At 27.4% G+C, this 16777-nt stretch overlaps 1 pseudogene; it reads left to right on the forward strand.

Moving 5' to 3' along the window:
• The first annotated feature begins 15172 nt into the window (after positions 1-15172).
• LOC131613418 (uncharacterized) lies at positions 15173-16385 on the forward strand (annotated as a pseudogene).
• The last annotated feature ends 392 nt before the right edge of the window (positions 16386-16777 follow it).

Genomic DNA, 16777 nt, shown 5'->3' on the forward strand with positions numbered 1-16777 from the left:
TAGCCAAAAAGATAAAAAAATTAAAAAAATGTTTAATTTGATCCAATTTAATAAATTTTATTTACTACATATTTTGATTATATTTTAAATGTTATTACATTATTTTATTATTTATATGTTAATAAATGTATTATTTTAGTCTATTAATATAAGGAAAATGCTAAGTTATGCCTCAATCTTGTGGCACAAGTTAAAAACCAAATACATAAAAGTTTTTTTTAGAACTTGTGTATTGCCTTTACCAAAATCTTATACTTAATATATTTTATTACGTTTCTCAATATAAATTTTCTATTTTCAAATTTTTGAACCTATGCCCTTAAGGCACAAGTTGATATTACCCTTAAAATAATAAACTTTTGTAATATAAGAAAATAATGTAAATTAAATATAATAACAATTAGATTAGAAGTAAGAAAATTAAGATAAATGATTTTTTTGGCAAAACGAAAAGTTGTAATAAGTAATTTAAAAAATGAGATTAAGATATAAAAACTAATGATTAATTGAGAGATACAATAAAAAGGTGTAACATATACATGTAAGTATTTAAATAAAATTATAAAAAACTTTGTAAGGAAAGAACTTTTATAGAATTGACACATAAGCAAAATGTAATTTGCTTCAGAGTTATAATATATATATATATATATATATATATATATATATATATATATATATATATATATATATATATATATATATATATATATATATATATATATATATATATATATATTGTAACTAATATATATTTATAGAAAATGGAGGGAAAAACAATTTGTGTTATCAAAAATTAGGATTTATTATTGTTTATAGGATGAGTCACCAAATTGTTGTTTTCATATAGTCCTTATCTTAGTAATTAATTTTACAAAATATAATGTGCTATGATGGTGATCAAAATTTAATTCTAATAATATACTATTTCATATTTATCTCAATCCAACTCATATATTATCAAATCAATATTAATATCAAAATATTCATTCATTTATTCGTGTATATATATAACAAAGAGAGATTTTTTTTCTTCACACATTACAAGCAATCATGGATGTAAAAAGTAACTCCAATTTGATTGTTGAGAATGATGTTGATGATGTAACCGATTTGATTTCCAATATATGTATTAAAAAGTAAGCAACTTCTTACCTGAATTCAGGATGCATGCTTTCTTTTATTTACTAATTTTTTTTATTTGAATTTCCATTGATTTTCAGGAGAGGATTGTCTAAGTTTTATCAAGGGAAGGCACAATCTTTTGATTCGTTAGCAAAGGTGAAAAACATTGAAGATCTTTCTAAGAAAGAGAATCCAAAATATAGAAATAAAGTGAAATCTTCCAAGAGCTTTGGTTTGAGAATTCCAAAGGCAACAATAGCAAAGAAATCTTCCAAGAGCTTTGGTTTGAGCTTTGGTTTATGAGTAATAAGTTCTAGAAGAAGGAGAGTCTTTGGAGAGGCTAAATCTTTCTTTTCTGTACTTTTTTCTTTCAAGCACAGTTGTTTGAATATTTGGGCGAATTAATATACCATTTGATTTAATATTTTTTTAAAAATGATAGTCTTTTTTTTTTTTTTGGTTATATTCCAATTTCAATTCATAAAAATTTGATATGGCTAATTAAAACAAGTTGCAATTGTACTTTTTTATTTTTAATACAATAATAAAATTTATTAATTTCTAAATATAAATAATTGATATACTTAAACTAGAATACAATTTTAAAACATAATTCCAAGTATTTATAATCAATATCCTTCAATTTTAAAAATCACAAAAAATTAAATTAAAATTAGTTAATAATCCAAAAATAATAATCAAAATTTGGTATTCTTTGTGAAATTAATTTTGTAAATATTTGTATAAAATTTGGTATAACTTTAAAATTTTCGGTACGTACGGTAAAAGTATGTAAGGTATCAAATCTTTTTATTCTTACTAATTTTATTTTGTTTAAAGGTTTTACTGAATAGTAATTATTAATGCATTACTTTTTTTTTTATTTTTACGTATTATCATTAATATAGTATATACTAGTTGTAGTGGCTAATAATATGATAATTATTGAAAATAAAATTAAAAATTGTCAATAATAAATTTTTGAAAATAATTTTTTTTATAAAATGGAAAATTCTATCGAAATTTAAGATAGAAAATTAAGTTAGTACAAGATGGTCAATTAAAAAATAGAAGAAAGATTTGATCCAATTCATTGATTTTTTTTTATTAATTTGATTATATTTGCAATTGGATTATATTATTCTATTCTTTATAAATACATAATTTTTTTAAAATAAAGTATGTAAACTCATTAATATTTTTATTCTTACTTGATTTATTTTGTTATAAATTTTTATTAAGTAGTAACTAATATTGCATTTTTCGTAAAAAAAAAAAAACTAACATTGCATTTAGTTTCCGTTATAAATTTTTGTATTATCAACTTTATAATGTGTATTAGTTACAATTTTAGTTACCATTAAATGATAATTAAAAAAATAGAAATATTTTTTTTAATAAGTAATGGTATTAATCACAGAAAAAAAGGATTACAACGAACAATACTTTACCTCTTTACACAGGATAGAGGTAAGATGTTCCAAACGTTAAAATTACAAGCGTAGATGATTCATTAACTACCCTAAACCATTTCCAGGAGCTAAGAATGATAGCGGAATAACACTCGTCGAAGTTAAAGATGTTACCTTTAAAGATAATAGCGTTTCTCATCACTCACAAATTCCACATTACGGCTATCCAAATAACTCCCATAGTTAATCTATCTTCTACCGCCTTAATCTTATCAAAGTGATCCAAAAAATTTTGAAGTTCCACATCTGACAGTGTCACCGAATCCCCTAACCATTGACCAACTCGATTCCAAATTCTTCTGGTTATCGGACATCTATCAAATAGATGATCGATGTTTTCCATATCTTGAAAGCAAAAGACACAACAACAGTCTACATCAACAATTAAAATCTCTCTCTTTTTCAACTGATCTCGCGTTGGTAATTTGTCCAAAGCATATCTCCAACCAAACATTCCCACCTTCGATGGAACTTTAATCTTCCACACAAATTTTATTCTCCTTAATTGAGATGATTCCAGCCCACTTCCCTGCGAATTACGATTTATCTCCTTGGCACACCCCTTGACAGTGAATCCATGCTCTTCATCCGCCAACCAAAGCACATCATCTCTCCCGAAATTTTGTCTGCTTAAAACCGACAACTGTTGAAGCAACAAACTCGTGAGAACCCCATCATGGTCATCTGGTTCACGCAGCCAGCTGTCTTGCTTCCACTTCCAGAACTCTCCCTCCCAATACCCCGCCTCCGCAATAGACATAAACCTGTTGGCTGCCTTGTGATACAGCTCCGGATACGCTTCCGACACTGTTTGAATCCCTGCCCACTTGCTGAACTAGAAAGAAACATTAGCTCCACTATTGGCCCTGCAAAGAAATAAATCAGAGGCTGACAGACCATTGGATCCAATGCAGTCGTTGATCAAGATTAAATCACGCCACCAAATTGAGTCATTCTTGGATATCACTTCCCTATCGTTGACGTACATTTTAACCTCCGGGTTTTTGTACCAGTGCTTTAACAGATTCGACCATATCGCGTTCGCCTCTGAACAAATTCTCCACTTCCACTTCGTTAGTAAAGACTCATTCATGCAGTCTACATCTCTTATGCCTAAACCTCCTTCCTCTCTAGACTTACAAACATTGTGCCAATTGACCCAGTTTATACCTCTTCCACCTTCCACTCCTTTCCAAAGGAATCTTCTTTGAATACTCCTAATCTCATTTATCACCTTCTTAGGCGCACGATAAAAAGATAGCGAATACAAAGGGATAGAATTTAACACCGAGTTGATCAAAACCACCCTACCTCCTATAGAAAGAAATCTCCCTCTCCATTTATCCAATCTCCTTCTTATGTCTTTGATAACGTCTTTCCACATTGCCAACTTCCTCGGAATGTCACCCACCTTAACTCCCAAGAATTTGAAGGGGAGATCACCTATGCCGCAAGACATGAACGAAGACGACATTTGGAGATTAGCATCGGTCATATTAATACCGTAGATGTTGATTTTGCTAAAATTAATCTTGAGACCATCCATAAGTTCAAATCCCCTTATAATGGACTTCAAACCCCACATATTGTTTTCATTACCATCACTCAAAATAATGGTGTCATCAGCAAAGTGCAGTATGTCGACGGCATTGTTGTCACCAAAAGAAAAGCCTCTGTACTCCTCAAGACTGGATGCTTTCTCCATGAGGCTGGTCAATGCTTCAATAACTATGACAAACAACAGAGGAGATAGAGGATCTCCCTGACGCATGCCCCTCTCCACCTTGAAATTGTTTGTACAACTACCATTCACTAAAATTGCCATGGAGCTCGTGAAAACTATGGCCTCCGTTCAGCTTAACCACCTTGTCCCAAATCCCATTTTCTTCATAACAAATCTCAGGAAATCCCAGCTAACACAGTCGTACGCTTTCTCGAAGTTTACTTTTAAGACTAAGCATTTAGAGCCTTCTCTTTTAGCCATGTCCATCACTTCGTTAACCATCAAAATACCATCCAAAATGTTTCGATTCTTTATGAAAGCATTATGTTTAGGTGATATTATTTGCTCAATTACCTCCTTTAGACGGCCAGCAAGAATTTTAGACAGGATCTTATGGAGACTCCCAACTAAGAAAATTGACCGATACTCAGATAGGGACTGGGGGTTCAGAACTTTAGGAATCAGAGTTATGAATGAAGATGTGCAAGCTTTTATTAATCTAGCCTTCTCATGGAAATCCTCCATAAATCTCTGTAAATCTTCTTTCAGCATCTCCCAATTATTCTTGTAGAAAGCTAATGTAAACCCATCATGACCAGGTGTTTTGCTACCTTCACAGTTCCACAAAGCATCTTTTATCTCCTTTACTGTAAACAAACGCTCCAAACTCGCAGCCACTGCATAATCAAGACTCTTGAAATAGAAATATAAAATGGTAAGAATTAATAAAAGGGGGAGTTTTATGAAACGTCAATTCTAGGGAATAAAATTAATTATTTTCATGGAATTGTTGATAATGATTTTAGTAACTGAAAAATGATAAATACAAAATAATGATTATTATATATTTTTTATTTCAATTTAATGAATTTTTAAATAAATGTTTTATTATATTTGCAATGTTATTATATTATTTTATTCTTTATATGTATTGAAAGACACAAACAATATTTTTTTGATATTGTCATTAAATTTTTAAATAACCAAAAAAAAAGTATTTAATTTGATCAAATTTAATGAATTTTATTTACTACATATTTTAATTATATTTGAAATGTTATTACATTATTTTATTATTGATGTGTTAATAAATGTATTTTTTTAGTATATTAATACAAGGGAAATGCTTAACTGTCCTCCAATCTTAAGGCCCAAGTTAAGAACCAAATACATAAAAGTTTTTTAAAAACTTTAACAAAAACTTATAATTAATATTTTTTATTATATTTTCCAATATTAATTTTTTATTTTTGGATTTTTTAACTTGTGCCCCTAAGGCACAAGTTATCATTACCCTTTAAATAATATATTTTGTAATATATGAAAATAATGTAAATTAAATATATTGGCAATTAAATTGGAAGTAAGAAAATTAAGGTAAATGATTTTTTTGACAAAACGAAAATTTGTAATAAGTGATTTAAAAGACGAGATTAGTGAGATATAAAAACTAATGATTTATTGAGAGATACAATAAAAAGGTGTAACATATGACATGTAAGAATTTGCCTTAAATAAAATGATAAAAAACTTTGTAAGAAGAATTTTTTTATAGAATTTGCCTTAAATAAATAAAATGATGCATGCTTTCTTTAATTTTCTTTTTCTTTTCTTTTATTTGATTTTTCATTAATTATCCGTAACTCCGTTTTATGCGCCGTTCAAAGCATTGGGAAGCTAATGAAATTATCTATATGATAGAAGTAGAATGGTTAGCTTATGATGAATAAATTATGATTTTGTGCGTTATAACTTGATAATTTGTGAATAGCATTGTGATGACATGTTATGTGGTGCAATATTCATGATGTGTGTGAATGAATGTATGCTATTTAAAATGCAATTGTGGAGAATTATTACTTGATGACTTAATCCTAGGTCGTTGTGTAAATGACATGTGATAGTGTATGTCATGGATTAATGTTAATTGTGGATAACATGTAATGGTATTTCGTACCACGTGCTAATTGTGAGATTTGGAAATAATGAATGCTAATTGTTATGCATTGTTGTAATTGTTATATGATAAATGTGTTTTGTACAATGGTTAAATAATTCAATTATTTGAGTTTTGGTGATATGCTTGGATGTTAAGATTATATGGATAATTCTTAATTGCATATGTTTCGATAATTGTATCTATACACGATGCTTAGATTTAGCAAATGTATATGTTATTTTAGGGAATTGTTGAGAATGACATTGATTGGCTCGTATGATATATGTTATTGTGATTGATAAATACTATGTGAATGCTTTATTGATGACGTATGCATGTTGTGCAACGTTTGGTGGATAATTCGAATGGTGCGAATTATTGTGGTATGCGGTATGTTAAGATTGTGTGATAATCTTAATTGCATATATTGTGAGTCTTGTTGAACATGCATTCATGGGAAGATGATACTCCGGTTGACCTTGATCCTTGATCGGAAATAGAGGTGGTGAAGCTTTGGATTCACATGTTGGCTTGGATCCTAGAGGTAGAATCGGAAGCGGTGAAACTCTGGGTTCACAAGATAGACGTTGATCCTTAATTGGAAATAGGCATAGTGACTTTGATCTTGTCCGGATCGGAAACGTGGCAAAACATGAATCTCCGTTATTCAATCATGCAAAACAAGAATCTCCATGACATAACGTGAGTTCCATTAGTTAGAAACTTGGGGAGAGTTGCATGCTAAATGGGATAGTGTGATAATTGCCTGAAATGTGTCAGTGTATGGAATATAGTATAGTTGATGTGAGAGGTATTGGAGCTGGTTTTTATGCAGAAAAATAAGTATTTTTCAGTCTGAGTTGCAGGAAAAATTATTACCCTATAATAGAAATAAATTTATGGCAAGAAAATTGGGTTTCTGGGCATTCTGCGTGCAGGAAATCGATTACCCTTATTATAGAAATCGATTTCCTAAGACTGCGTTGGAAATGTAGAATTGAAAATACCATAACTGGAGTTCTATAACTCGGAATTAGGCGTCGTCGGAGGCTTTGGAAAGCTAACGGAAAAGGCTATGAGATGCCTATGCTTCCACAACTTTATCACACTCTTAACTATTAATAATATCCAAGTGCATATTCATGTATATAGATTAATAAGAGAAAATACTTAAAGAATCAATCTGTTAATCATTCTAAAGGCCTTATGCCCAAGTGTTCCTTCAACTAGGTTGTAGGCATTATAGAATGAGTGGTGATGGAAATTAAAGCTAGTCGCTACACTAAAAGACGTCGAGGTCTTATAGCTTGTGAACCTAAGCATGTGAACCAAGAAACGAGGAGGTCTCATAACTTGGTGAAACTTGTTTACATCGATTAATAAAACATGACTTTGGCAAGGTAAACCTTAGGATGCCTGAGTAATATTTATGATTGGAAGTTATTCCGTTTTTTTCCCCTTTCATTAAAGCAGCTACTTTTAAAGTTCTACAATCTAATGGCTTAGTAAATATGGGACGAGGGGTTAGAGAACAGACTTAAGAATAGTAACTGCAAGTAGGCATGTTACATATATGTTGGATATTTCTTGTGAATTAATTCCAAGGATGCCTCTGTGCCACATGTCTTATAGGTATTCCTCGAGCTTGGGTCTCAGGTATGGGTCGTGCTCCGTAGTTCATGAGCTATTCTTCGGGGATAACAGGTAATCCTGGAAGACCTATTGTCAGTTCAATGTCGATTCCATGGTTCTATATAGTCTATATGAGTTACTTACCATATAGATTTAAATTTATGATTTGGGTCTTGTTTTCGAGAGCAGATAGGCAGGTAAACCCGGAAGACCAGACCTTGAGGGTAACTCCCGACAGAAGGCTGACAGGTAAATCCGGAAGACCTATTGTGGAGGACACATGTACCTTATATCTGAATACGTTATACATGATTAGAGTATCCAATTGGGTGGTCGGTGGACACTCAATAATGATGCTACAAATCGTTAGGTTCTGTCATATTGGATAGTGAGGACACCTCAAGATCAAGATGGATCCATAGATGATGTATGTACCCTGTAGAGCCGAGAGGACCCATAAGATAGGGGAACTCACTAAGATTTAGTAATCTCATCCCATTCATCTTATTATTTTCAAGTACCACGCAAGATCGAGTTTTGCTAGATGCTTGGATCAAGAGTTTTTGATCAGATGACGTGAAGACGTATTTGTTCTCTTACTCCGCTGTATTATGATTATTTATGACTTTTGTATGTACTCAGTACCAATTATTAATATTTTACTAATATGATTCTAAACGTATATTGGTATATTGGTAGGGTATAACAAATTCAATCTGAATTAATGTAGAAAAGAGAAAATTACAAGATAGTGAGAGAGAAATACTTCACCCACTAAATCAAATAAATTAAATTACGCGAATAAATATTGAGTGACATTTAAAATGTTATTAAAAAAAACCAATTTAGACAAATATAATGTAAAGAAAATAGTATAATTATGTTACTTTTTGTAATATATATATATATATATATATATATATATATATATATATATATATATATATATATATATATATATATATATATATAGATATAATTTTATAAAAATATAAATCATAATATAATGCAATATGATCTATCATTTTCCATTCAAAATAAAAAAGGGATTTTTAATTTTTTTTTTTAAATTAAGTAATTTATTCTTTATATAAATGCTAGAGTGAATAAATTTGAGTTTTATAAATTATTAAAATGTAACTCAATTGGAATAATAATGTTGTTTTTTAATAAGAGAACATAATAATGTTACTTTTATTAAAAATGAATGTTAATGTGCCTTATGATTTATCATTTTTCACTAAAAAGTTGTTTTGCTTAAATAATATTGAAAAATTATGTAATTTATATGAATACATAACATTGAATGTTATATATTAGTAAAATGTAATAAGGGGTGGAAATAGGATGGATCGAACTAGGCTTTGCCAAGCCAGAGTCTGCTCTACTAAAAAATTCAAAGTCTAAGTCTCGCATGTAACCTATCATAGACTTATTTTTAGGCCTGAGTCTAACATTTTTGAAGGCGTGATTGACCTATTAGCCTATTTAAAAATCCACTTCATTTGAATATTTATAAATAAGTAGTTCAATTATTGTTAAATAGAATAATAAATAAAAAGATCAGCCAACATAAACATTTATTTTCATTGACTCATTCGAGTTTACCTATTAGCATAAATTTTGTGATACCATTTGTTTGAAATAACATAACAACTAATAACAATAACTTATAAATTTTTTTATAAGAGTTTGTCCACTTATTTACATAATATATCCGAGATAACTATGCTTTATTTTTCCTATTTTAATTTAAAGTATAAACTACAATATAACAATAATAAATTTATTCATGTGTATTTAAATAGGCCGACCTGATAGGTTTAAAACACTTTTTATATGGTATGTGGCATAGTCTTTTTAGTTAAATTGGCTTATAAAAAAGTTTAAGTCTTTTCTACTTAAAAAAAAAGTCTGATCAGACCTGAGACTATGTAAGTTAGGCCGTAGGTTCATGTTAGTTGGTCTGACCTACTCTCACCCCTAAATATAACTCAATTAAAAAAATAAATATTTTTTTAAAAATAAAGTATGTAAGGTAACAAATCTTTTTATTCTTACTAAATTTATTTTGTTTAAAGATTTTGTTGAATAGTAATTTTAATGCATTAATTTTTTTTTTTACTATTATCATTTATATAGTATATACTTTTTTTTTTTGGCTTTATACCACCGGTTTAGTCCGGTTCGGGGGCGAGTTCTGGCATCAAGTGGTTCCATCCCCCTCCCGATCGCAGTTGCGGGGGATCGAACCGTGGTTCTCCCTACCAAGTCCAGCGCCAATCACCACTGGACCAACTAACGATTGGTTTTATATAGTATATACTAGTTACACTTGTAGTGGCTATTAATATGACAATTATTGGAAACATAATTAAAAATTGTAAGAAATAAATTTTAGAAAATAATTTTTTTTATAAAATGGTCAATTCTATCAAAATTTAAAAAAGAAAATTAAGTTAGTACATGATGGTCAATTAAAAAAATATAAGAAAGATTGTTGAAAGAGAAAGATTTGATCCAATTTATCTTGATTTTTTTTATTAATTTGATTATATTTGAAGTTTGATTATATTATTCTATTCTTTATAGATTCATAATTTTTTTTTAAATAAAGTATGTAAACTCACAAATATTTTTATTCTTACTTGATTTATATTTTTATAATTTTTTTATTAAGTAGTAACTATTATTGCTTTTAGTTTTTGTTTTAATGTTTTGCATTATCATCTTTATAATGTGTATTAGTTACAATTTTAGTTACCATTAAAATGATAACTAAAAAAATATAATTATAAAATGGTAAGAATTAATAAAAGGGAGAGTTTTATGAAAATTTTAAGGAATAAAATTAATTCTTTTGAAGGAATTGTCGATAATGATTTTAATAATTGAAAAAATGAGAAATAAAAAATAATAATTTATATATATTTTATTTCAATTTAATGAATGTTTAAATAAAATTTTGATTATATTTGCAATTTGCAATGTTTTTATATTATTTTATTCAAGACACAGACAATATTTTTTTGGTATTGTCATTAAATTTTTTAATAACCAAAAATATAAAAAAAAAATAAAGAAAGTGTTAAATTTGATCCAATTTAATGAATCTTATTTACTACATATTTTGATTATATTTAAAATATTATTAAAATATTTTATTATTTGTATGTTAATAAATGTACTATTTTAGTATATTAATATAAGGAAAATACTAAGTTGTGCATCAATCTTGAGGCACAAGTTAAGAACCAAATACATAAAAAGCTTTTTTTTAAGAACTTGTGTATTGCATTTACCAAAAACTTATAATTAATATATTTTATTACGTTTTCAAATATAAACTTTCTATTTTTAAATTTTTGAACCTATGTCCCTAAGACACAAGTTGATATTACCCTTAAAATGATAAATTTTTGTAAATAATGTAAATTAAATATAAGTAATGTAAATTAAATATAATGACAATTAGATTAGAAGTAAGAAAATTAAGATAAATGATTCTTTTGACAAAACGAAAAATTGTAATAAGTAATTTAAATTAAAAGATGAGATTAGTGAGATATAAAAACTAATGATTAATTGAGAGATACAATAAAAAGGTGTAACATAAGACACGCAAGCATTTAAATAAAATTATAAAAAAAACTTTTATAGAATTGACACATAAGCAAAGTGTAATTTGCTTCAGAGTTTTAATATATATATATATATATATATATATATATATATATATATATATATATATATATATATATATATATATATATATATATATATATATATATATATATATATATATAAATCAAAGTGTTTGTAGTGACATACTTATTAGGGAAATGATTTGAATTATGAAGGAATTGTAAAAATATATGTGAACTTAGAAAAAACACCGTGTAACAAAAATATTAATACAGCAATCTTATAATAGAAAGATAAGTGACACAATCTTAAACTATTAAAGTAAAAAATAAAATGTACTTAAATTATAAAATAAAGACAAATTTTTTCTTTGATAAAACAGCTAACCTTTAAACAAAAGAATTTTATAATTTAAATTAATAATGAATAATTAGGTTATAGAATTGAAATACACACTTAGATACAAGTAATAGTTAGAAAATAGAGGGGAAAACAATTTGTGTTATAAAAAATTAGGATTTATTATTGTTTAAGAGGATGAGTCACCAAATTGTAGTTTTTGTCCTTATCTTAGTAATTAATTTTACAACATATAGTGTGCTATGATGAGTCAAAATTTAATTCTATTCATATTTATCTCAATCCAACTCATATATTATCAAATCAACATTAATATCAAAATATTCATTCATTTATTCGTGTATATATATAACAAAGTGAGATTTTCCTCTTGACACATTACAAGCAATCATGGATGTAAAAAGTAACTTCAATTTGATTGTTGAGAATGATGTTGATGATGTAACCGATTTAGTTTCCAATATATGTATTACAGAAAAGGATAACAATATTAATCGTCTTCATAAAAAGTAAGCAACTTCTTACATGAATTTCAGTATGCATGCATTCTTTTATTTACTATTTTTTTTACTTTTATTTGAATTTTCATTGATTTTCAGGAGAGGATTGTCTAAGTTTTATCAAGGGAAGGCACAATCTTTTGATTCTTTAGCAAAGGTGAAAAGCATTGAAGATCTTTCTAAGAAAGAGAATCCAAAATATAGAAATAAAGTGAAATCTTGCAAGAGCTTTGGTTTGAGAATTCCAAAGGCAACAATAGCAAAGAAATCTTCTAAGAGGGTCTTGTTTATGAGTGATAAGTTCTAGAAGAAGGAGAGTCATTGGAGAGTCTAGATCTTTCTTTTCTGTACTTTTTTCTTTCATGCACAGTTGTTTGAATATTTGGGCGAATTAATATACCATTTGATTTAATATTTTTTTTAAAATGATAGTCTTTTTTTTGGTTATATTCCAATTTCAATTCATAAAAAATTGATATGGCTAATTAAAACAAGTTGCAATTGTACTTTTTTATTTTTAATACAATAATAAAATTTATTAATTTCTAAATATAAATAATTGATATACTTAAACTAGAATACAATTTTAAAACATAATTCCAAGTATTTATAATCAATATCCTTCCAATTTAAAAATCACAAAAAATTAAATTAAAATTAGTTAATAACCAAAAATAATAATCAAAATTTGGTATTCTTTGTGAAATTAATTTTGCAAATATTTTTATAAAATTTGGTATAACTTTAAAATTTTCGGTACGTACGGTTAAAGTATGTAAGGTAACAAATCTTTTTATTCTTACTAATTTTATTTTGTTTAAAGCTTTTACTGAATAGTAATTATCAATGCATTATTTTTTTTTACGTATTATCATTAATATAGTATATACTAGTTGTAGTGGCTAATAATATGATAATTATTGAAAATAAAATTAAAAATTGTCAATAATAAATTTTAGAAAATAATTCTTTTTTATAAAATGGTAAATTCTATCGAAATTTAAGATAGAAAATTAAGTTAGTGCAAGATGGTCAATTAAAAAATAGAAGAAAGATTTGATCCAATTCATTGAATTTTTTTTATTAATTTGATTATATTTGCAATTGGATTATATTATTCTATTCTTTATAAATACATATTTTTTTTTAAAATAAAGTATGTAAACTCATTAATATTTTTATTCTTACTTGATTTATTTTGTTATAAATTTTTATTAAGTAGTAACTAATATTGCATTTTTCGTCAAAAAAAAAAAACTAATATTGCATTTAGTTTCCGTTATAATTTTTGTATTATCAACTTTATAATGTGTATTAGTTACAATTTTAGTTACCATTAAATGATAATTAAAAAAATAGAAATATTTTTTTTTAATAAGTAATGGTATTAATCACAGAAAAAAAGGATTACAACGAACAATACTTTAGCTCTTTACACAGGATAGAGGTAAGATGTTCCAAACGTTAAAATTACAAGCCGTAGATGATTCATTAACTACCCTAAACCATTTCCAGGAGCTAAGAATGATAGCGGAATAACACTCGTCGAAGTTAAAGATGTTACGTTTAAAGATAATAGCGTTTCTCATCACCCACAAATTCCACATTACGGCTATCCAAATAACTCCCACAGTTAATCTATCTTCTACCGCCTTAATCTTATCAAAGTGATCCAAAAAATTTCGAAGTTCCACATCTGATAGTGTCACCGAATCCCCTAACCATTGACCAACTCGATTCCAAATTCTTCTGGTTATCGGACATCTATCAAATAGATGATCGATGTTTTCCATATCTTGAAAGCAAAAGACACAACAACAGTCTACATCATCAATTAAAATCTCTCTCTTTTTCAACTAATCTCGCGTTGGTAATCTGTCCAAAGCATATCTCCAACCAAACATTCCCACCTTCGACGGAACTTTAATCTTCCACACAAATTTTATTCTCCTTAATTGAGATGATTCCAGCCCACTTCCCTGCGAATTACGATTTATCTCCTTGGCACACCCCTTGACAGTGAATCCATGCTCTTCATCCGCCAACCAAAGCACATCATCTCTCCCGAAATTTTGTCTGCTTAAAACCGGCAACTGTTGAAGCAACAAACTCGTGAGAACCCCATCATGGTCCACTACTAAAAAAAGTTGAAATATCCACGGAAATTTAAAATAATGTCATTATCTGAAGAAATTGATGTGATGTATAAAGATTTAAATAACACAATGAATGAAATAAATAAAAATATTATATTATTAATAGAAAATACCAATAAAATTGCAGATTATACCTTTAATAAAATAAAAAATGGTCTTAATGAAATAAATAATATACATGAAACCCTTGATGAAATTAATAGAGATAAAGAAATTGATGAAGATATAAATATTCAAAAAATTAGAAAAATTCTTTATCAATTAGAAACCTTGTTAAAACATGAAGAAAGTAATAGAAGTATAACAATAAAAGATTTAGAAGAAATATTAGTTAGAACAAAAGAAGAAAACCAACTAAAAGTAGTTAAACAAGAACCTATAACTACATTTATGTTAATAAATCCATCATCTTCATGGAGGGGATAAAAACTGAATATATAGAAGCATTAAGAAGATCTAATGATATTGAAGAAATTAGACAATTGATGGAACAACTACAAATAATAGAAGAAGAAAATAAACAAGTAGAAAAAATAGAAACTAAGGAAGAGAATGAAGAAGTAATATTAAATTATAATTCTTCAGAAATAGGATCTGAATCAGATATAGATGAAATATTTATGGAAAAAGGAGAAACAAGTAATTCTAAACAAAAAAGAAAACATGAAGAGAGTTGGAATCCTCATAGTTCTTGGGGAAACTATGAATATGAAACTATGAATAAAAAAGGTTATGCAAAGGCCAGTGGAAAATGGACAAAAGTTGCGGAAGCATTTAAACCTTACTATGAAGAAACTAAATCTAAAAAATTATTAAACTTAGACTGTGTAAGAAATCAAGAGGATATACTACAAAGATGGTCTAATGATATGATTATGCTTATAGCAACTGATGAAAAATTTTCTAAGATAAATCTAATGGATGTCAAGAATTTAATAGCTTATAGAACAACAGGAACTGAAATTCTTAACAAGTATTAATGATGAAACATGGAATCAATATATAGGAATGGTAGAAAATAATAATCAACAATTTGCTAAACTAATAATGGAATTAATATATAAAGAATTCATAGGCTACAATACTCTTGAACATAAAACAGAAGTAAATAAACTTTTGCGAGAAAAGGCAGAAATTCATCTAATTAATATGCAGATATGTAATATGTGTGAAATAGATAGTTTCATTTGTGAGTATAAAAAATACTATTATGAATTAGATAATGAGACTAGGGAAATATATAGAGGAGTCTTTATATCCAAGTTACCATACCCACATAGTGCAAAAATAAGAGATATATGGAAATCTCAACCAATTGAATTAGGTGATAGCTTAGGAGGAATTATTCAAATCTTATATAATGAATTAAGATGGCAATGTATAAAGAGTACAAAAGCTAAACAATTAAATAGAGGTAGAACCTCACTTTGTTGTGATATACCAGAGATAGAGCAACCAGGAAATTATGGTTGTAATCAACGAAGTAGAAAAAGTTATAAAAGAAAACATAAATTAAGAAAAACTTATCCAAGAAAAAAGGTCTATAAAAATACTAGAAGAAAGTATTTTAGAAAGAGAAAACAAACACCTAAAAAATATTGTCCAAAGGGAAAAAAGAAATGCGTATGTTGGATATGCAATGTAGAAGGTCATTATGCCAATGAATGTCCAACAAAGAAAGAAAAAGATGTTAAAGAAAAATCAAAACTAATAAAGAAAGTATATAAAATATATAATTTAGAACCATTAGAAGATGAATTAAGTGATTCTAACTGTAGTGTATATGAATATATAGAGGATGAATTATCTTCAGAAGAAACAGAATCTGAATAGTACATATATCAAAATTAAAATTGAAAAAGAAAACAAAGAAACTGAAGCCTATATAGATACAGGGGCAAGTATTTGTATAGCAACCAAAGCATTATTTAGTAAATGGAAAAGATTAGAAAAACCATTAAAGATCCAAATAGCAGATGGCTCAATACACCCACTAAATTGGGTAGCTACAAGAATTACTTTAAATATTGAAAATAAATTATTCATAGTACCTACAATATATATCAACAAGAAACAGGGTTAGATATAATAATAGGAAATAATTTCTTACGATTATATGCACCCTTTTGCCAATACTTAGGTATATATCGATTAAGGCTCCATATATTAAAGGAAAACAACTAAAAGAAATTATAGATATCCCTATTATTCATTCTTCACAAACA

This window comes from Vicia villosa, linkage group LG6, assembly GCF_029867415.1.
Source record: "Vicia villosa cultivar HV-30 ecotype Madison, WI linkage group LG6, Vvil1.0, whole genome shotgun sequence".
Classification (NCBI taxonomy): Eukaryota; Viridiplantae; Streptophyta; class Magnoliopsida; order Fabales; family Fabaceae; genus Vicia; species Vicia villosa.